Source organism: Dermacentor variabilis, chromosome 3 (assembly GCF_050947875.1).
Source record: "Dermacentor variabilis isolate Ectoservices chromosome 3, ASM5094787v1, whole genome shotgun sequence".
NCBI lineage: Eukaryota > Metazoa > Arthropoda > Arachnida > Ixodida > Ixodidae > Dermacentor > Dermacentor variabilis.
The window spans coordinates 38,789,902-38,798,347 of NC_134570.1; the positions used below are offsets into that span (position 1 = coordinate 38,789,902).

The 8,446-nt window shown below is 48.9% G+C and overlaps 1 pseudogene; it reads left to right on the plus strand.

The window, feature by feature from the left end:
* Positions 1–529: 529 nt before the first annotated feature.
* Positions 530–1,516, plus strand: LOC142573932 (peptidyl-prolyl cis-trans isomerase NIMA-interacting 1 pseudogene; annotated as a pseudogene).
* The last annotated feature ends 6,930 nt before the right edge of the window (positions 1,517–8,446 follow it).

Below are 8,446 nucleotides of genomic sequence, written 5' to 3' on the forward strand. Positions count from 1 at the left end.
TGACGCTGTGGTGTCCTTCGTAAAACTGTTTTCCAGATGCTTCGCATCTGGAAAACAGAAATTAGATAAGTTTTGTTATCAAAGAATTATCGTAGTATGCACGCAAAAGAGCGCGGCATGAAGAAATTTTCGAAATAGAATTTGCAGAATGGTAGCGTCTCCAAAAATGAAATAGAGTATATAGCGCAAGCACGCCCAACCTCAAATACTATACAGGCGTGATCTCCGCTACGTCTATTGCTGGCGCGCGCATCGCATGCGATTACTGCGGAGCTCGTTTTATGCAACAGACACAGCTGCTGCGTGTGTGTTTTGTTATTAATTTTACAATTTGATTACGAACCTTATCTTTAATATTTCACATTTAGTAGGCCCAGAGTAACAATCAGTGTAATAACACCATAATTACAATGATCTAGCGCGCGTGCAGGATCTTTTGAACAAAGCGCAAGCAGAGGAGGACTGTAAAAGCTAACATTTATCGCTCGAGTTGAAACAAGTAAAAAAAGATTAGTTTAATTTTCTGACGAAAGCGGCGCAATAGATATTTGATTGAACTTCTTTCTTTTTAGAAGTACTTAAACCTTTATGTTTGAAGGAAGTGGGAGTACTAGTAAGATTAGAAAGCTTCGAAGAGGTTGGCTATGAAGATGGCAGACGCCAGCGATTCGCGTGTCTTACCGGCGGGCTGGGAAGAGCGGATGAGTCGATCGACGGGCGAAGTGTATTATCTGAACACGCTAACCAAGGAGAGCCAGTGGGACTTTCCCGAAGAACCTGCGCAAGCCGCATTCCTGGGACTGATCGGATACGAGCATGTGTGGTGTTCGCACTTACTCGTTAAGCATCATCAATCGCGCCGGCCTTTCTCTTGGCGCGAGCAAAAGGTCACCCGGACGCGGGACGAGGCGCTCGCGCTCATCAAACGCTTCCGCGAGCAGATAATATCCGGCAAGATGACGTTCGAGGAGCTGGCGAGCCAGTACAGCGACTGCAGCTCGGCCAAGAGGAAGGGCGACCTAGGTATGTTCGGCCGCGGCGCGACTCAGAAGGGCTTCGAGGAGGCAGCCTTCGCGTTGAAAGTGGGCGAGCTCTCCGAGCCCGTATTCACCGAGTCCGGCGTCCACCTCATCCTGCGGACCGCCTAGGACTTTTCCTGCCCTCGGCTGCACAGTTACTTTGGACAGGTCCAGGCCGACACAGCGTGTTGGGCCAATGGTTGGGCCAACCGAGTGCGTCTCCTGACAGGTCCGGCGCTGCAAGATGCCGAGGGTTAAGAACGACTCTCCGTTTGGGGCTGGCCCGAGTGCTTCGCACACAGCAGGTGCCTTGCGAGAAGACATCGCCGTGCTCTCATACACGTGAAACTGCTGTTTCATATATCGAGTTCAACGTTTGGTTGGTGTGTTCTCTCTTCTTGTGTTTTTTTTCTTTTTTTGCGCTGCTGGGTGGTCTCTTGTAACTGCTCGTTGAGTTATATGGTGTGCAATAAAGCAGCGGAGGGGTGCATAACGTGGATCTGACATCAGTTTATTATTCACCGATGTAGAGAGCTGCTGTCGTCGCCTGTGGTGGTGGTGGTTGCATTCAAGCCATGAGACATGTTCTCGTGAACAATACCGTTATGTACCACGTAAACAGTACTTGTTGCAATAACTCTATCGCGTATTAGACGCGCAGTCACTTCGTTTAACAAAGTAATTGTATGGAACTCTATGGTATATATCAGTCACGCCACAGATGTTTATCTTGTATGTTGTGAATGCTTTCTGCTAGGATAGTTTCACTTTTCAGTGCCCTGTGAGCTGCCTAGATTCAGTCCTAGATGACACACTGGCGTCATTGTAGAGTGTCGTTTCCCGCATTTCGTAAGTTTCTGTTCAGCATTATTTAGTTTCTGCCGCGCATGGCAGACGCTCGACCACTAGTGTATTTGATGTCTAAAAAAAATTGTAGGTCCCACGCACGGGGGGCTCTATTTTGGGCATTCCCCCATTTTCTTCGAGGCGTGACGCAGGTGCGACATGTACAAAACGGCGCTGATGGCCCCGATTTGCTTTCGTAACATGACGCAAATTTAGTGTTTCGTTAAGAAACTGTAATGGAGGCACTGAACTTAACGTTATTGATAAAGCTAAACAATTTTCTTCCCCAGTAACGATAAGGGAGCTAGCTCAAAACGTACGATTATTCCGTGAAAAACTCTTGTCGCTTCCACCGTCTGCTGCGTACAAGCCGTCGTCTGCTTCATTAGCTATACTCGCGGACAACTTTCTGTAGCTATAAAGGGAAAGCTACGGACGCGTGGCTGCTGCACATGTATTACCGCACCAAGCAGTCCAGCAGCGTTTGACAGTACTTTTGGTTGCTCGCAACAGACGCTGAATCAACGCAGCTTCCACGTACGACAGTTCGCGTTTGCCCAGACGCGGAAGGGAAAAGCCGCAAAATAGGTAAACCTGTACTCTCGGTGGTGTGTTCTGTCGTATGTAACTGTTGCTAATAAGGTGCTTATGTTTTCTCTTCCCCAGCCTAAACTAATACTAGGGTCAAACGAACACATTTAATCGCGGTCAAACCTGATCCGGATCGAAATTCTCGACTGCGTTTGGCTCCTCGCGCGGCTTGCGCAAAGGAACCAATCACGATCGAGCAATTCGATCAGGATCGGGCTTCATCGCGATCAAAAGTGCGCCGTGTGACAGCCGTATTACGTGGATGAAAACGCGGGGCAAACGACTTGTGCGCATTCTGCCTCCGTAGATTTCCCTTCATAGCCACAGAAAGTTGTCCCCTAGTAAAGAATTCGTGTGCGTGGTAAATGGAATGTAGTCGTCGTATGTTGACACCAACGCGCGTGTTTTCTACCTTGAAACAACACACGCGACCTAAAAAGTGGTGATGAGTGCACGTTCTATGCCGCATTATCGCGCGAAACGCAAGTGACTCAGCCCGACTCGTCTGGCTGTGAAGCTATGGTGAAGGGGTCGAATATCGCTGATATATTGACACTTTCCGCGGAGCAATTTGTTCTAGAGAAACTAGATTGCGCTTTCAGGCGGCGCGCCGCACGTCGCCTTAGCGACAGCGCACGAATACGAAACCGTTACCGCTTCCACCTTGCTTGCGTGTGATCAGCTGTCGGAAATGCAGCTAAATTTTCGCTAAGCCACTGTGTTCAAGTCATGCCCGATTGAATCGTGTATTGAAGACGTGTGTTGGCTGCAAGAATAGTGACTGGCATATTAAGGAGTGGAATGGATCTGTGTAGCCATGTTCGTGGACCGCTGCTGCGACTGTCCGTACGTGTTACCGGCACTTCAAGATGTGCAGCTTTCATCGAGGATACAGAAATTTGCTCATCCGCCAGTGTTGTATCGCTATCCTCCAAAAAAAGTGCTTCGGCCCCGGAACGTCGGCAAGAGTGAGTATACCACTCGTTCACTACAAAGGGAGTAGCGCCGCTTCCTGTCACAGTACGTTTCGCTCACAGTATCTACACTCATCTATCCCAACTGGCAAGGAATCTTACTCCCACTCTATCGCCAACGTGTCAATAAGTGAATGGGCGCAAACTTGAATATATGCGCGCCATATACGCACAATAAATGGCGGACTACGCCGACAGCGCAGGAATGGTCGAAGCTGAATGTTTCGTGGCGGTCCGCAAGAGTGAGTTACTAGCGATAACACATCTCTGCTATAAGTTATTACAATGTACAACAGGGCTACGTTTCAAGCCTTGCGCGCAGCAGGAACACACCTATCGGAACTGAGCACACCCGCGAGCGATAAGACAGAAAATAATCCGCTAGTGACCGCACCAACGAAATTTACTGAGTCAGAAATGTGACAGACAGATGAGCGGAAAGTTTGGACAGCTTGGAATACATATTTAGCCTCGCTTTTAATACAAGTACCATATACGCTGCTCGCGCCGTTTGGACATAGCTTAATCAGCTTTCAAAGCGCTTCTACATGTCCTCTGAAGCTGTGACCAAATCTTTGTGTCGTCCACCCAGTCACCGTCTATGATATCTCCCCAAACAGAGGTTTGCTAAGCCGCACCGGCGCATACGCACCCGTTGTAAACGCGGAGGCAACGGAGGCAGTTGAGGCGAGCAATTGGCGCGTCACCACGTGATCAAACATGGCAGCGCCCACGGGATCGCCACGAAAGTAGCGTTGCGTGCGCCACATGTACTCTAGTACACTGTATATCCGCTTGCGGGATGCAAGCACCGGCGCTGCCATATCTACTGCACTTCGCTGTTTACTCGAACCGCGTCAGGAAACTTATAGGCGGCACCTTGCATACGTTTAATTTTATAAATAAAAAGCCAGTGTTGTCATAACTTCCGGTGATGCGAAAAGTCATGAATCTTGATTGCAATACAAACGCAGCAGTGACTAGTGGAAAACGTCGCAGAAGGTATTAAAATGTTCAAACAATATTTCAAATAAACAGGATTTTCAAAAAATGACCCGACGATTACGGTACTCTCTATGCGAAATTTGAGCGTAGCTCTATGCGTCTTTTCATTTCGCGATATACTGAGGCAAAGAATTTGAGAGACATGTAGCAGAGCCGGCGATTGTCGAAAATATTTTCTGCGGGTCAAGAGCGTCGGTTTTTGTATACATGAGTCGGGCGAAGGTTCCAGCGTAATCGCTGGTGCCGCGTGGCTTTCAGAAAGTACTACACAATTCGCGTCTTGCATGCCACCTGATTACAAAACAATCGCAAACCATGACAATCGAAACGAGCTCGAACGAGATCACACTTAGCAAACCAAACAAGCGCGAGCGAGAGCTGACGCGAGCAGACGATAGTACGAAACGAGTGGTCCGGCTGAGAGCAGTTGCGCGTACGTATCGAGTGGTTGGTCGGGGCCGCATAATACCAGATTCTCGCGCACACGTTACTCAAGGGGCCGCTCTCATTGGTCTCCGCCGTTGGCGGCTCGCGCTTTTCATACCGCGCTCCGCGTTCGCTCTTTCATTTTTCGCTGTGCTCGTTCGCTCGGTTACGCCGTCGACGCCGACGCTCGCCGCAGGAACGGGCGCCGAAGAGCTGCGCTCTAAATTGATGGCCCAAAACACAAATGCTATCACCACCCGCGAGCGATGCAAATGCTATGAACACGCCTTATGAACAAAATATTTTCATGGCACCAAAGAACGGGGAAAATGCGGCGATGCGCATCCCTCTGGGCCGCCATTGCCTATGGCTGCTCATTAACATAATTCGCTCGTCGCACCACAAATTATGACGGAAAATCTCTGCAATTGCATCCAAGCGTAACGTCACGCACCGTCAAATTGAAGTTTACGAAATGGACTTTCCTGTGACGCCCCTCACGGCATATTCCTTCAGCCAATCATCAAGTTGGCAGGGTGGCTTTCGTCGACCACGACCACATATTCGCAAAATTTTAGGGGCTTCTACCCACCGCCACTCACTTTTCAAAGCGCAAAACATTTAATATAGCTGCCAAGCACCAGAAGAAAGTCGATAAATTTTCAGATCCACGTCACGTTTTGTCATCTTGACGAATACGCAAATTTGCAAAACTTCCGTTTCCCGGCACAAATTTCAAGGCACGTGACCCCTCGACAGCCAATCAGAGAGTCAACATGGCGGATAACGGCGGTCGTACAGACGCCATGCCTGTCGACAATAGAGCCGTGGGTCTAACTTTACACGCAGTTCTTTGAGCAGATTACGTGTAGGCCAGCTGGAAGGCGGAGACGGCAGCTGGCATCCAAAGCGCCACGCTTTGAAGAATGCCGCCTCCTCCTTGCGCGCTCTGACCGAGACGACGCCGCGTCGCTATAAATTGGCTTAATAGCATTACGTGGGCCCTCGCGCCGTGCTTCAGCGCCATTTTCGCTCGAGAATCGTCTACGGAGTGGCGAGGAGCGCATGTTGGCGCCGTTCCTACGCTCGAGCGGTGTAGGCGGCGCCACGGTCGAGGAGGGAGCGTGAAAGAGAGGAAAAACGAGGAGGAGTGAAGGCGGAGGAGGAGGAGGAGGCTGTCGCTACTTTACGAAGTTTAAGGGGTTTTACAGCGTAGCGTTTTTCTGCGCTACCTGTCGAACAAGGTTGGAGTTACTGGGAAAATATCAGCTCGCTTGCTTCAGGTTTTCGATCGCGGTCATCCACTTCAAATTGTCGCCAAACGGCCTCGTTGCTGAAACTTCTCGCAAGATGTAGAGGTCCTCTTCAGTGGTGAAACACCTCCGAGGCTTTTTCACCGGAAGGCGAGCCGGCGCCACGTTTGATGACGACGCCGACGACATGCCGCTCTTCGTGCGAGTGGGCGCCATGTTTGTTTCGGGAGAAACGCTGGTCGTCTGCGCTCTCTCGCCTGGGGAGAGGATACCAGCGAGCGAGCGGACCGCTCTGTGAAAACCGAAAGGGTTATGTATTAAAACATCTGGAATGGAGGTGGCTCATTGACAGTGAAGCTGGTCGCCGCCATCTTTCTCGGGACAAATATACCGTGCCGCTGTGGTTAGTCGTCGTAGCAGAACACGGAGTGTGCTGCCACCCTCCTATTGTAATGGAATTTAATGATTGCGGCACGCTTTTCTAGAACATTGCAACACCTCAGTAGGCCATAATGAAATTGCGCGTTGTTTTCGGCTGTACAAATCGGCTTAAGAATACGCAGGGAATAATATTTCACCTGTAAGTACACGTTTCTCTTTGTTTGCTTACGGCCACCTGTATGGTGTGCGTTTTCTTCAGTTGAGAGCCATTGAGAAAATACACGTACAACCGTGAACAAAAGTATACGGACCAGGGAAAGCGTGATAAAAACTCCTTTTCTGCTCTGTCCGTGAACTTCAAATTAAAGACTGCATTTCAAACTTGCCATTACGAATTTTTAGTGCATTCATCAGTTTCCATTTACGCGTGTTAACTACGAAGAAATTCCGTTTTTTCGATGACCCTGTGGTTCGCATACTTTTGCTTACGGGTGTACATGACGTATTACATTACACGTGTCTTGATGTTAAATTTACGCCTTAAATACTCATGGATGTGTTACTGCGTGTGGTTAGGCCGCTAGCTTGTAACACGATAGAAATGCGCTCAAATACGCATATCGTCTGATTGTACGTACCGAAAGGTGTCTGCTTATAATAGGACTTAAGCCTAAGGGCATTACCGAGCATTAGGTACTAGTGGGCACTAGTAAGCAGTTGTGGACGTGCTTTAAACTTCGAGTTTATTAATACGGAGGCATTCTTTGGTGAGTACCCTAGCTTCGTCACGCGAAAGTGTAATGCATTTTACCTGCACAAAAATGTGTAATTTGTGAAGTTAAAACATTTAATCGTTATAATAATGTAAATTTAGATGACAGGCCGCTTTATAGGCGATCACGAGTGATTTAAACCAATAAGAAGCTGATCAGAGAGAGAGAGAGAGAGAGAAATAGAAGAAGAATGTAGGAAGGCAGGGATGTTAACCAGTGAGTAGTCTGGTTGGCTACCCTACGCTGGGGGAAGGGAGAAGGGGAAGAGAGAGAAGGGAGAGAGAAGGTGTAGATACGTGTACGGACAGCACTTGAGTTAAAGCCGCTCGCGCAAACGAGAAGTACTGAGAAAGCACAAAAGTGCCTTCACTGCCTTCTGAGCCGATGATAGGTAGGGACGGTGCTCTAGTACTGTCTGTTCACTCAGAGGACGATCATCTAATTTTCTCAATGTGGTGGACAAAGATTGCCCTTGTGCTTGAAATTGAGGACAATGGCACAATAACTGGTCAATGTTCTCCTCGCATCCGCAAGCATCACATGCAGGACTATCAGCCATTCCAGTTAGTGCTGAGTAGGCATTCGTGAAGGCAACTGTAAGCCATAACAGACACAGAAGAGATGCTTTACGTCGGTGCAGACCGGCTGGAGGTCTGAGTTGAAGTGACGGGTTTAGTCTGTGCAGTCTTGCGTGTCTTGTATGTGCGGTATTCCACTCTGCTAAGGAGATCGTGCGTGCTAGAATGCCAAGTTGACTTGCGGCGTCGGTCTTTGAGAGAGGAACGTGGACGCAGCGGTCTTCTTGGTTTGACGTCCGAGCTACCTTACCGGCGTCATCATTTTCTATGATAGCGCAATGACCTGGTATCCACTGAAAAGAGATACCATGGCCTTTTTCTCGTAAGTGATGGAAAAGTTCCACGATTTCGCACGTGAGCTGATCGTGAGTTCCATGTCGGAGAAACGACCGCACGCATTGCAAGGCCAGCCTTGAATCGCAGAAGACTGCCTATTTTCTAGGACTTTCAGCATTTATCACATGCAGCGCGTCGCGGAGAGCCGCGAGCTCTGCAGCTGTAGACGTAGTGACATGGGAAGTCTTGAACCTCTAGGTTATTCTCATTGTCAATAACTACAGCGCCACCAGATCTGGTTGATGTAGTTGATCCATCAGTGTA